This window comes from Dipodomys ordii, unplaced genomic scaffold, assembly GCF_000151885.1.
Source record: "Dipodomys ordii isolate 6190 unplaced genomic scaffold, Dord_2.0 Scaffold43, whole genome shotgun sequence".
Classification (NCBI taxonomy): Eukaryota; Metazoa; Chordata; class Mammalia; order Rodentia; family Heteromyidae; genus Dipodomys; species Dipodomys ordii.
The window spans coordinates 14,368,671-14,381,727 of NW_012267259.1; positions in this window are offsets into that span (position 1 = coordinate 14,368,671).

Here is a 13,057-nt window from a genome sequence, read left to right on the forward strand (position 1 = left end):
TTTTGCTTTTGGTACCATCTCCATTGGGTGGGAACGAAATATTAAAAAATAATTCAAGATCAGGGAAGCACTCCGCAGATCACACAAACACAGCAAGCAGTGATGTACGCATGACAGAGAGGTAGCCCACATTAAAGGAGCTGAAAATACATGGAGGGGAAATTAAAAAAAATCGTTTTGAAATATTTTTATTTGTTCATGCATTTGTTTGTTTATTTGTTTACTAACCTGAATGTGGCAAACCTGGCAGGCAGTACTGTGGGATCACTATAGATACAAAAGTTCGGAGGGTGTGGTGAAGGAGCACACGGGGTTTGCCCTCATCTGCCCCCTGGGTCCCTCACATCTGGATTGGGACTTTATTCTACCAGAAAGGAAGGCAGACAGGACACATCAGAGAACTGGTGGAATCTAGGAAAGGGGTGGGTTGTACACGAAAAGCTTAGGGTATTTTGTGGCACTAAAAAGTAAGGAAAGTTTCAAAAATAAAAATTTAAACAAGAAAATAAGTAAATACAGGACAACAAAATAGCACATTAGTGTCCGTGAAGGGCAGCAGTAAAAAGTTAAATTACTACTGGTCAAAGATGGAAAAATGTATCCATATATATGGAGATAGATAGATGATAGATAGATAAGATATACATGAATTAATACTGATACTTCAGAGGAAGTAATAGTTGCTTGAACATGTAGCAATGGCAGATGTTGCCTGTGATCCTCTTGATTACCACATGAGAAAATCAAAGACAAAAATCCAGCCACCACTCTCTCTTGGCCTTGTTCTCCGACCATGAGTCCTCAAGCAAGCAGAAGGTAGCTCTTCAGAGAGACAGAAGAGCTCAGTATCAGACAGGCAAAAGACCTCTTTGCTGATCCTCTGATGATAGGCAAAAGAAACTTCAGAAGAAACTGTAAAAAGTAGATTCAGATATAGCTCTTTCTGGAGCTTGGATTTTGAAAAAATCAAGAGTGTTTTACTTTTAATGACTGTTTTCTTTTTGAAGTGAAGGAAGGTCGTAATCACTTACTGTGAGTGAAGTAAAGGAAGGAAAAAGTGACTTAACAGGACTCCTAGAAATTAAGCGTAATTACTTTGAAGAAGGAACAAAGATGTAACCAGGATCATATGATATATTTCTGAATGCCATTGCATATTGAGCTGAGATTGGGATAGTGACTTACATGTGTGGATTTGTAATTATGTGCATAAATTGTTAAAAACATCTTTAAAGTAGATTCACAATAATTTCTCCGTTTTTCATTCCTGTAACTTGTAAAATGTACCAACATAAAACAATTACTATTCATTTATTCATCCAATAAATTTTTGAGATCTGGTCATATTACAGTAAATAAATCAGACAAGAATCTCTGACCTCCTGGAGCTAATGCTCTATTGAGTTGAGGATTTTATTGAGAAATGAAATACATAATTAGGATATATTTTGGATTTCCATTTGGACAAAGAAACAAGGCACATAGGACCCGTAGAACGGCGTGTTTTCAAATGATAAATAGACTGATCTATCAGGTCTGACCAGAATCTTAACTTCTCACTAAATACCTTGGTGGGGTTGGGAGGGTGGAGGAGGAGGAATCGTGTACATTATCAGATGACAAATGTCCAGGCACAAGTGAGAAAAGAAAGCTGTGTAGACTAAGTGGACTAAGGAGGGAAATTCACAGATAATAACGTTCATGAAGGCGCAGATCTGGTGAACATTTTTAGCCACCCAAAGACTTGACTTTTACTGTTAATGAGAAGAACAACCACGGGAGATTTGGAGCACCAGAGTGGGAGAGGTGGGCATGTTTTTGAAAAATCACTTTGGCTTCTATATTAAGAATGAGTTGCAGTGAAGAAGGAAGCAGAGACAGTAACTACTCACATAAAATAGGGACATGTTAGCTGGTCAAAGGGCAGCAGCAAAGGAGGGAGGTAAAGTTAAGTGGGGAGTGAAAAGATTGGGGAGATTAATTCAAGTTTAAAAAAGATTTGACCTAATTGAAAAACATTTGAACTAGAAAGTTAAAGGAGTAGCTAAGGTCTTACATATTAATTTCAGAAATTTGAATGTACAGATTAAACCCATGCACGTTAATGAAAAGTCAGTAGTGTGCATATACCTGGAAAAGAAGTTGTCCTCAAACATTCCAGTGTTCAGTGGACAGGAGTGACAAACTGAGAAAAGTCAGTGGAAAGAAAAGACAAAACAGTAAAGTCAGTGGAAAGAAAAGACAAAACAATAAAGGGTGTTTCTCTGACGTGCATACAAAGGAAGTGTTTTTGGATTCAAATGCTGCCTCTATGAAACTGTTATTTTTGGGGGGAGAGTGGTAGTAGTAGTGGGTTTGAACTCAAAGACCTCACCCTTTGCTAAGTAGACATTCTACCATTTGATCACACTTCCATCTACATGGAGTGGTACTTTTAAGTCAAATAAGTAGGAAATTGGGCATATATAGCAAGGTGGATGTCACTGAAAATCTTCAGCGACTTTTATTGGAAAGGAAGGGCAAGTGCTGATAAAAATGAGTTGGAGATAAAGAAGGTGAGGAATAACTGGTTAATTAAATCCATTTTAAAAAGAAAATTTGCAGTAAATGGAGTGCAGAAATTAAGAAATTTCTGGAGGGAAAGAGGGATCAAAGTTCAGTTTGTTTTATTTCTTTGTTCTGTTTTGGTTCAGGGATGTCAAAACATATTTGCTATTGAAGATGCTGATTCAGATGCAGAGCAAAGTTAAGCATGCCTAAGATAGCAAACAGAATGTCTGGATCATAATGTTCTGAAGCAGAAAATATATTTCTGTATTTCTGTGAAAAGTATACATGGTTATATTAAGTATCTTAGCATGCTTCCACTAACGTTAAGATTCTTAGAATAATATTTTAGGGGACTCTATACTGTTTTTAAATGATTGCAAATTATTCTCAGCTTTAAGTCATTTTAAAATGCTTTCCCTGGTTTATTTTGGAATTTATCTTCCTAGATCATTTCATTATTTTTTTCTTCTTTCATTTTCTGCTTACATAGGTATTTATTTTACAGTTCATATTTTATTAGAAATATAGACATGATGACATTTCTTTCATTTGTGATAATAGTGGGTTTTTTATGAATTGGTCAAAAGACACACAATTTCAGACAACCAGAAAAATAGACTATTAAACAGTAGGATGACTATAGTCAACAGTAATCTTTTGTGACTGGAGGCAGTGGCTTATTCCTTTTATTCCCATCTTAGGAGGTAGAAATAGGGAGGATCGTGATTCAAGTCAGCATGGGCACAAAGTTAGTGAGAACTATCTCACCAAAGAGAATGGGTACACGGGGATACTGAGCTGTAATTCCAGCTCCACAGGGAGCCTAGGTTGGGTGATCATGACCCGTAACTGGTTTCTGGCAAAAGGTGGGATTCCATTTAAACAACCAGTAAAAAGAAAGGGCTGCAAAACTTGAATTGATAGATCATGTGACTAACAAGCTCAGGGATCCAATGTCAAACTCAATAACAGCAGCAACAGTAACAATATATGTGTCATATCATTCTAAAGAATCAAGAATAACTTTCACATGCTTCATCATAAAAAGATACACAGAGGCAAGATGATGAATTTGTTAATTAACTTCACTTAATCATTATACAAGGTATAAATATATTAAAATGCTACATTTTTCTCATAAGTGTATGTAATTATGACTTATCAATCACATTGATGTCAATAATAGAAAAGTAAATCAAGATGAATTGATCTCACATCTTTCAACATTTGCTTCTTAGAATCATCAATGAAAATAGAATTTCTATATGTGTATTTGCATATATGCATACATAAGCTCACATAGCATTCCTCAATGCATACACATGTGAATAATTAATATAGTATATGGGCAGAGGTTTAGAAAGTTAGATAATGGATATATACTAGTAGAATAGATAGACACAATACTACAAATATGAGTTAGCATGGTGAACCTTTAATATGTTAACTGAACAGATGGATAGATGAGACAAAGATAGACTAGGTAAACAATGTGCTACAAATATGAGATCATACGATTCCACTCAGCCTATGTATAAGATCCATTTTTCCCTATATATGTAGGACATTTATCTTAGTTCATCATGTCTTATTCCATAGAACAAGTCTTCTCTGCCATGTCTAGAGGCATGGGGGGAACACACATCTGGTGCTGCAGTCAGCAAGCACCTGTTCTTTCAAAACCTTCCCAAGACTGTGCCATCATTACACCAGCCGGCCTTCGCTCTCCTCGAAGCTCCTGGGCCTGCCCCATTCAGGGAGGGTCACACCTTCTTCCACTTCCAGCCTCCTGTACATGCACAAAAATATCAACAGTTCCTACACCACAGGCCAGAGATGCCTTAGAAGGTCCTGTCAACTTCACTACAACAGCAGGTGATTTTTCTTTCTGAAATCATGAAATCTTCACCAGGCTTCAGTGGGAAGCAAAACCCAAGACCCTTTGGTTTTCAGATTTGTTTTTTTAATTCTTATGGACAACATAAATTGTGCAATTATTCAGGTACTCATTTTAAAATGATATTTTGAAGTTTGGATGTCAAATACTTAGCCTTCTGACATCAAGTGAACCTTACAATAAGACATTAAATGTCAGTTTTGTATCTGGTTTATTTTAAGCACTCACCAGAGGAGTGTGTGTGTGTGTGTGTGTATGTGTGTTCGAGAGAGAAAGAGAGAGAAAGTGAGAGAGAGAGAGAGAGAGAGGTAATGAAGTACAAGTGAACACCCTGGTAGCTATGTGTGTGGCTTGTGTTAGCTTTCTGTTACTGTAAAAAATAAACAAAACAAACTGAGATGACCAACCTAAAATAAGAAAAGATTTATCTGAGCACAGAGACACTGATTGGTTCTGTTGTTTCTAGGTTCCTGCTTGAGAGGCCTGACATCAGGACTTAGAGCATGGTAGAACAAGATCATTAAGGTCATGCAAGGGATAGAAGGAAGAGAGACTAATCTTCTTGAGGTCACACCACTAACCATGTAGAATTTCCCACTTAGCCCACATTGATCAAACTACACTATATCCACGTTGTATATATCAAAATGAAACTTTCCACCACAAAATAGATGACAATAAAAGTTTAAAAATATTTTGTTTTTGCCTCCTTCTTTATATGTGATATTGATTTTCTAGATATACTTTTAAAATGCCATCTTTATAGACATTGCCACATGAGCTCCTATTATAAATGCATTTTTACCTTCCTTTTCCCACTGTAATTCACACTCAGGGTAGTGAAACAACATAGTCAGGTACAGAGCTTGCTCTGACCAATCAGAGTGGAGATAATCTTGAATAGCTTGATTGGCTGTGCAAGTGACCAATCAGAGCTGACAGGGTCCTGAAAGCTATGTTCGTGCATACTTGTGAATATCATCGCTCACTCTTTCATTGTTATATTAGTATGCAATGTTTATATATATCCACGAGTATGCAGATTTTGTTTTAATTGAGCCACTCAATAGTCATTAATTGTTCTTCTTTTCCTGTACCATCCTGTGTTTCTTAACAGAATTAATTACTGTCTTCTGCTATGTTTGCTGTGTGTCTAAGTTTCTATTTACTAATTTTTAATTCTGGATCACTTTTGTTTTCACTCCTGAATAAAAACCCAAAACCTCTTATTTACTTCACACAAATTCAACAGCATTTCCTGAAATCAGCTGAAAACCTTCTGGCTTCCTCTCTTGGTTTACTAGACAATTTCAGCCCTTGGAGTTTCGTCTGCTGTGGGGCTGATGTCAGAAGATTCATTTATTTTTATTCTTCCTGCCCTTCTCTAAGAAAGTTTGCTAAATCTTTTATTTGCTAAATTGTGCGTTTTAATATTGTCCCATCTTCGTCCACTGTGCCAAACGTTTAGAAAGCTCTTCTATGCTACATGACCCATCACCGGCTCAGGACCCAGCAGACAGCGCCTCAGCCAAGGGCTGTGAATCTGCAAAACCAGCATCTCCTCGCTTTTCATCTGGACTCACGCATTAGAGAGACCCACCACTCTACAAACGGTAAGTGTGACATCACAGAACAAACAGATGCTGCCAAATAGCCGGGGAAATGTTCGTGTTTTATAATGTAGACAAGAATGTCAAATCAGACCCGAGGCAGGGAACAGTTCTGCGATGGTGGGGCAGGGCAGGCCTTGCAGGAGCCAGCACTCTCCGGATAGGAAGAGCTGCCCTGCTGCGCTGCGGGCCTTCGGTCCTGGAGAACATGAAAGAGAATGGCTGGAGTGCATGCATTCGGGAATTTCCTCCACGTACAGGAGAAACTAAGAATCGGAATACTAATGTGATCGTAGGAGGACGCTTCGGAATAAAGGTCATGGATAGCGTTGATAGATGCTAACATGGAGAGAAACGTGCATTTTTCCAACTGCCCATACCGATAGTGACGATGGAAATGAATCATCTCTCAGGTGAGCGCAGACTGCCTTGAGCAGGCTTTCTGTAAGGTGCCTCCTGCAGCTAGTAATTTAGTGAAGGCTCCGACGACCATGGATACAAGCCAAGTCCTCACTAAGTAGGGAACAAATGGAATTTATTATTAGGATTTGTGTGTGGCTCACGGAGTCCAGACAGAAAAGGAGATCTAACTCACTCCACTCTGTTGTAACCAAAAGGCACCCTTGCCACACTAATCTGTGTTCTCTGACAAAGTGGGCAGTGGCTGCCTGGGCAGAGTGGGTACTGCGTCTTAGGAGAGCTCGGTGCACCACACTTGCAGTGATCTGTGAAGGAGGGAATCTGCACCACACGCTCGCTCTCCAGTGCTGATAGAGCACAAGACCATGGCCTGCTCACATTCTGTTTATGTTCTTCCAGAGAGGAGCTGCCTTGATTGGGGCTCTCCACTATAGGATAGGGGTGCAGAAGCTGTTTGATTCTCCCCTCAAATAGGTGCACATTCTCTAATCTTCTCATTACCCAGCGTAATGATCACATTAGTTGGTGCCTTTAGGTTTGCATACTAATGATTGGCCCTCTTGATTGGGATCATTAGTTGGCACCTTTTGGGTCACATTCCAATAACTGGCACCAATAATTGAAGGTTTTCTAACAGATAGGGGTAAAAGGACAAGACATAGCTCCTCTTTTGACAGAAGAAGGGGTTGTTAAAGAATGAAACTCAGGTATGATGTCTGTATTTCTGGCCCACACAAAATGCCTTATAATCATGTCATTCTCAGGATAGATTTGCAAGCCTGGATGTACTTGTCTTTTTCTTGATTTCACTTTCCTGGTGATATCAGCCATTGGATAACGAACACTATAGCCTTCCCTGCTAAACCAGATTAGGTTAGATTGCCTAAGAAAAGATCTTTGTGTGTGTGTGTGTGTGTGTGTGTGTTTGTGTGTGTGTGTAGCACTTTCACATGACACAGAAACTGTCAAAGAATCCCATGAGCATTTAACTCAAGAGAGCAAGGAGAGGAAAACAGCATTGCTGTCTTAGAAAGGGAGAATCATGTGGATAAAGCAAACCTTGTTATACTGAATGATAGAATGGGAAACTAAAAAAAAATAAGAGAAACTGAAGAAGCCATTGAGATTCTATTATTTTTTAAAGCAAAATGTAATTGCTTAAGACTAAAATTTAATTGCATTAAAACTCATGACCATTCTGGATCAGCACTAACCAATGGCTGCGTCTCTTGGCATGTACCAGAGTCAGCAGTCCTCTTAGGGTGATTCCTGAGCTTCCAACCCCAGGAAATGTCACCTTGCCTGGGAACACTGAGTCATGCACAATCTTTACACCTCCCTTCCACGTGCAATCTGTCTTGAAACTGATCTTCTGGAAGATTCTTCAATTTATGCTGCCTCTCGCTCACTCACTAACACCCAGTCTCTAACTTTTTCCTCTCACAAATCATAAATGTTGGGAACTCCTCTGGGGTTCTAAGAACGTTGTTATCTTTATCATTGGTATCAGGAGAGTCCTTTATAACAAAGGAACTCTAATAAATGAGAAATTGGAATATAAATATTTCTTTGAAAAGCAGCCTGCAAATTTACAAAGCGAACATCCTAGCCCATTTGGATGATGTCTTGAGTTGTCTGATTATAGAACTGAGTGAGATTTCTAACATTCCTTCCTCATTTCCAACTCAGACTGTAATAACCCTATTTTCTTTCTCAGATGTTTAAATATTTTGCCCACAACCTCAGTCTCAGAAATTTTCTGCTTCCTTCCAGTCCACTGATCCTAAAATACCAATCTGCAAAGACCTGGCTTAGCCACTCACAGTCCTGCCCCAAGCCATTAGCCAGTCTGCTGAAGTCATAGTTAAACCTTGACTTTCCATTGTTCCTATGTTCCATGTTCCCAAATGCAGTTTTCACTCACACTTTTATTTCTCACATCTTCTAACTCAGGAAGTTTTCATGGCACAAAATTATTGCTCCCTCTCTTTAAGTCACATTCTCTTATTTGCTTCCATGATACAACCTGTTTCAAGCTTTCTGCAGTCTTTCTTTACCCTTCCTCCTGTTCCACTCAATTCCTTCAAAACCAAAGTCCTTGATGTTAACTCTTAGTCATTTTCCCTTCTCGGCTCCAGCAGCTACATTGATGGTTATAAATATCGTAAAACACCGACGTGTGAGCCAATGTGTTGGCTTGAACTTTCCATGTACTCTATACTTTCCTATGTAACTTTCTGCACACTCACTCAATATCCACCCACCTTGGATATTTAGTAAAAGCAAACATGTCTTAAACTTACCTCCATCTTACCTTATATGGTATGAACTTCATCCTTCTAAAAACTGAAACCCAATGTTGAAAGGCTATATTTTCATTTACTCCTTGTTCCTCAAGCCTGTTGGAGCATGTGACTGAGTGTCAGGTAGCTACAATGATTAAATACTGGATGTAGCAGAAGAGGGGGGAAATCTAGGGAAAAGAGACTTCCTTTGAAAAAATCATGGTGGAATTTTTCCTTATGACCTCTACTTGTATTTTTATCATTCGTAGTCACCCAACGTTTCCCTGAGTGATCAGAAAAGATGTCTATAGTGGGACATCTGTGTGCAGGAAGGAGAAGAAATAAACACAGGCCACCAGGGGCCGCCTGCCGCAGGATCTCTCCCACCTTTGCGGTAGGCCTGGGCGCTGTCCCATTCCATATTAACTTATTTCCCTGACAAGGATATAAAAATGAATACAAAGAGGCAATCAGAAAACTGAATCATTTTTAATTCACAGAAAAAAATAGTGAATATTGCCTTGGGGAAAGCACACTTCTATAATACCAATTCTTACAGTGTCTTATCTATTAATGGCAGATAACTAATATCTTAATGTGAAATATCTTTGAGTTTCAAAAACTTATATTTGAAAGCCAGGCACCAGTGTCTCACGCCTGTAATCCTAGCTACTCAGGAGGCTGAGATCTAAGGATTGTGGTTCAAAGCCAGCCCGGGGAAGGAAAGTCCATGAAACTCTAATCTCCAATAAACCACCAGAAAACCACAAGTGGCACTGTGGCTCCAGTGGTAGAGTGCTACCTTAAGCTGAAGAGCTGAGGGACAGTGCTTAGGCCCAGAGTTTAAGTCCCATGACCCACAAAACAACAACAACAAAAAAACAGCCACAAATTTGAAATGTCAAGCAGACATCGACACCAAACTAAGAAAAGAAAAACTAATTATACCACAGTCTATTTGATGAATAACACAAACATTAACACACCAAAAAGATCAAGAAATCAAGAATATATACCTTGAAGATCTACTTTAAATCATCTCTGTTTCTCAAAATCTATTTTCTGAGCTCCTTGTCCAAGGTGAGAGGGTACATGTGTATATGTTTATTGAATTATAGACCGCGGATTCCTAGGGCTTCTTAGAAATTATAGAAGTTTATTTTCTTCTAGTTCTTTTTGAGTCTGGACTGATTGCACAGGCTGGTCATTCACTTTCTGAGAAGGTGAACAGCCTACGAATTTCATGTCAGATGAATTTAATGAACTATGAACCAGCTCAAAGGTAGGCTCTGAATGCCATGACAGTACATCATGGCTCAGGCCTCTGTTTTTATGTGTCCTTCCCTTAGGACCACTCCTGTTGTAGTTAGAAGGCTTTTCACTTTATTGTTTTAAGGAATATTCATCTTTTTTTGACCTGAGAATTTAATTTATTTTTCTTACAGAGACAATCTTGGTACAAATTAAGTGAAAGGGGGAGCTGTCAGTCAAGATATACCTCTTTAATTAATATTTGATCAGAGTAAAATGAATATATTGCAAACCTATAGTAGCAGGAACAGATCTGAAAAAATGTCTTTTTTATTTTTAGATAAGAGCAGTTTCTTTTTTTATTTGTACTTTTAAGTGATCTTCAGGCCTCCCTAAATCTTTCATTATTTTCAAAAGAATTATTTCTCCAGCCATCACTATATATTTTCCAGTTTTACAACACTAATGGGATTATAAATACTGTGAGTATGTTAAATAATGAATAATACATGAAACATCAAAGAACATCTATTGTTGCCCATTTGACAGTAGAATAAAATTCTAATCTATTTCAGCTGGGAAGCATTGCTAGGAAATAGCTGAGAAGATTTCCAAAAATCAGCTGTTGAAGCCAAGAGAAAGGAGCCAGCTTTAGTGACGGAACAATGACAATGATGCTGATGTCTGGCATTATTATCCCCTATTAGATTTTGAAAATAACCCTTGTATCAAAGTTGCACCCTCCTGTGTTAGCATCAGCAGATACAAGGCAGGTGCCAAATACACCAATGGAAACTGTTGCGAAGTTCGCAGTATGGAATTTGTTCTCAGAAACTCTCACCCAATCCGGACAGGATTCTACTCTGCAGCTATATGTGAGGCTGGATTCTGGGTATAAATGTTGCTGATGATTCACACAGAGGACTTTGAACACAAACCAAAAAAGAAAAGATGGCATGTTCTTAATGCCACATTTTGAATTCACTAGCTTGTACAAGAGCTACTTTTAAAGAACCCCAAAATACAACATTCTTGTCGGGTACCAGTAGCTCATGTCTGTAATCCTAGCTACTCTGGAGGCTAAGATCTGAGGATGCCAGTTCAGAGTCAGCCTGGACAGAAAAGACCCTGTGAAACTCTTTTCTCCAATAAACCATTCAAAAACCAGGAGTGGTGCTGTGGCTAAATTGGTAGAGTGCTAGCCTTGAGCAGAAAAGAGGCTCAGAAACACTGCCCACGTCCTAATTTCAAGGCCCACAAACAAAAAATTAAAAACTATAATATTATTTGTCCAGGTTTTGGATAGCTGCTGGATGCCCCAAGGACCTCCCACCCCTTTCCTGCATCCTTGCTGGATTGCTGATGATTTCAGCAATAGTAGGAGAAGTTAACAGAATCAAGGTATTTAGAATTTCACTGATGGTAATAGTTCTGATCCTTAACTAAGCTTTCACACATCCAAGTCTCTTTTTTCCCTACTATTCACCATTGTGATAAAATCTGCTATTACAGGAGATGAAAATTTATATTCATTTTCATCCTGTAAGAGAGAAAAAGCAGTAAAATCTACTTTCGATCATTGTGAAAGCAAAATTATTTGCATAAAGTTTTCTTGTTCTTGGAAAAATTTGTGTGTGTGTGTGTGTGTGTGTGTGTGTGTGTGTGTGTCCTGAGGGTGAACTCAGGGTCCAGATGATGTCTCAAAGCTTTTTACCCCAAGACTGATGCTTTACCACTTGACCCACAGCTCCACTTCCAGCTCTTTGGTGGTTTATTGGAGATAAGAGTCCCATGGATTTTCATGTCCAGGCTGGCTTCGATCTGTAGTGCTTGGATCTCATCCGTCTGAGTAGTTAGAATTACAGTCTGAGCCAGAGACACCCGGCTTGTTTAAGTACATTTTTTGACATTTTGAAAGCATCGTGGGAATCCTCTTCCTTGGTGTTATATTTTAAAACTTTTGCTATTTTCCATAATAGTTATCATTTTTTCTTATGCATACACTGTTCAATGTTTATATGTTAATCACAAGAATCTTATGAAAGAGCCTATAAAATATTATAATTAGGTTAACAGCAACATTATCTTCTGGTCAAATCTTTTTTCCATGTTATCTACATATCAAGTACATGCTAACATCATTTTTTAAAACTGTGATAATTGGAATCAGGGCTATTTTTATTGGAATAAAATTTTATCAGAGATTTAAATATTAAGAACAAGAAGCGTTGCATTTATAAACTGCATTGTAAAATGACAACTCCTTTGCACAACTAAAGATAATAAAAAATCAGTAAATAAAACTGTAACAGTGAAGCATATTACTCTTATTTCTATCTGGTTAGGCTAGTCAGGTGTCTTAGTTTCATAACACGCCAGCTGCAAAACTCTGGTTAGGCAGAAAACTCTTCAGGATGACCGACACCCTTTATGCATATAATCAATTTTCATTTCTTAAAGTTATTTCCTTCCTCACAGAACGTTTCATTTTTATTTTCATAAAATACTAAGGTAATGAAGACCACATACTTTATAACACACACACATACACACACACACACAAGCACACAAGCACACACACAAGCACACACACGCACAGCAATGAAAACAGAGAATTTGTTGTCAGTATTCATTCTCTCCAACATCACTCTTCTTTGAACTTTGGATATGAAAATTTCATAACCTATGAAAATTGAACAAACATGTACATGTGTATAAAGAAAAATACCTGATTTTAGTGAACATGATAAGAAACAACCTCTTCATGCATCGAAATTTAAGAACTATAAGTAATTTGATTCAATTCCATATGTTTTGAGTCATACCCAGATTTGAGAAACTCATTCATCTTGGTTATTTATAGTTTGTTCAAAAACATTTGAATCAACCAGAAATAAAGAGAATTAAGCATCAGTCTACAGTAATACTAAGAGTAACACCTGGGGATAGTTTACTAATGATTAAGTTGTGCTGTATAAAGTTATTAGACAACTTAGAAGGGAATCTTTGTCCTTGTTCAAGGTAAATGACCACATTACTACATT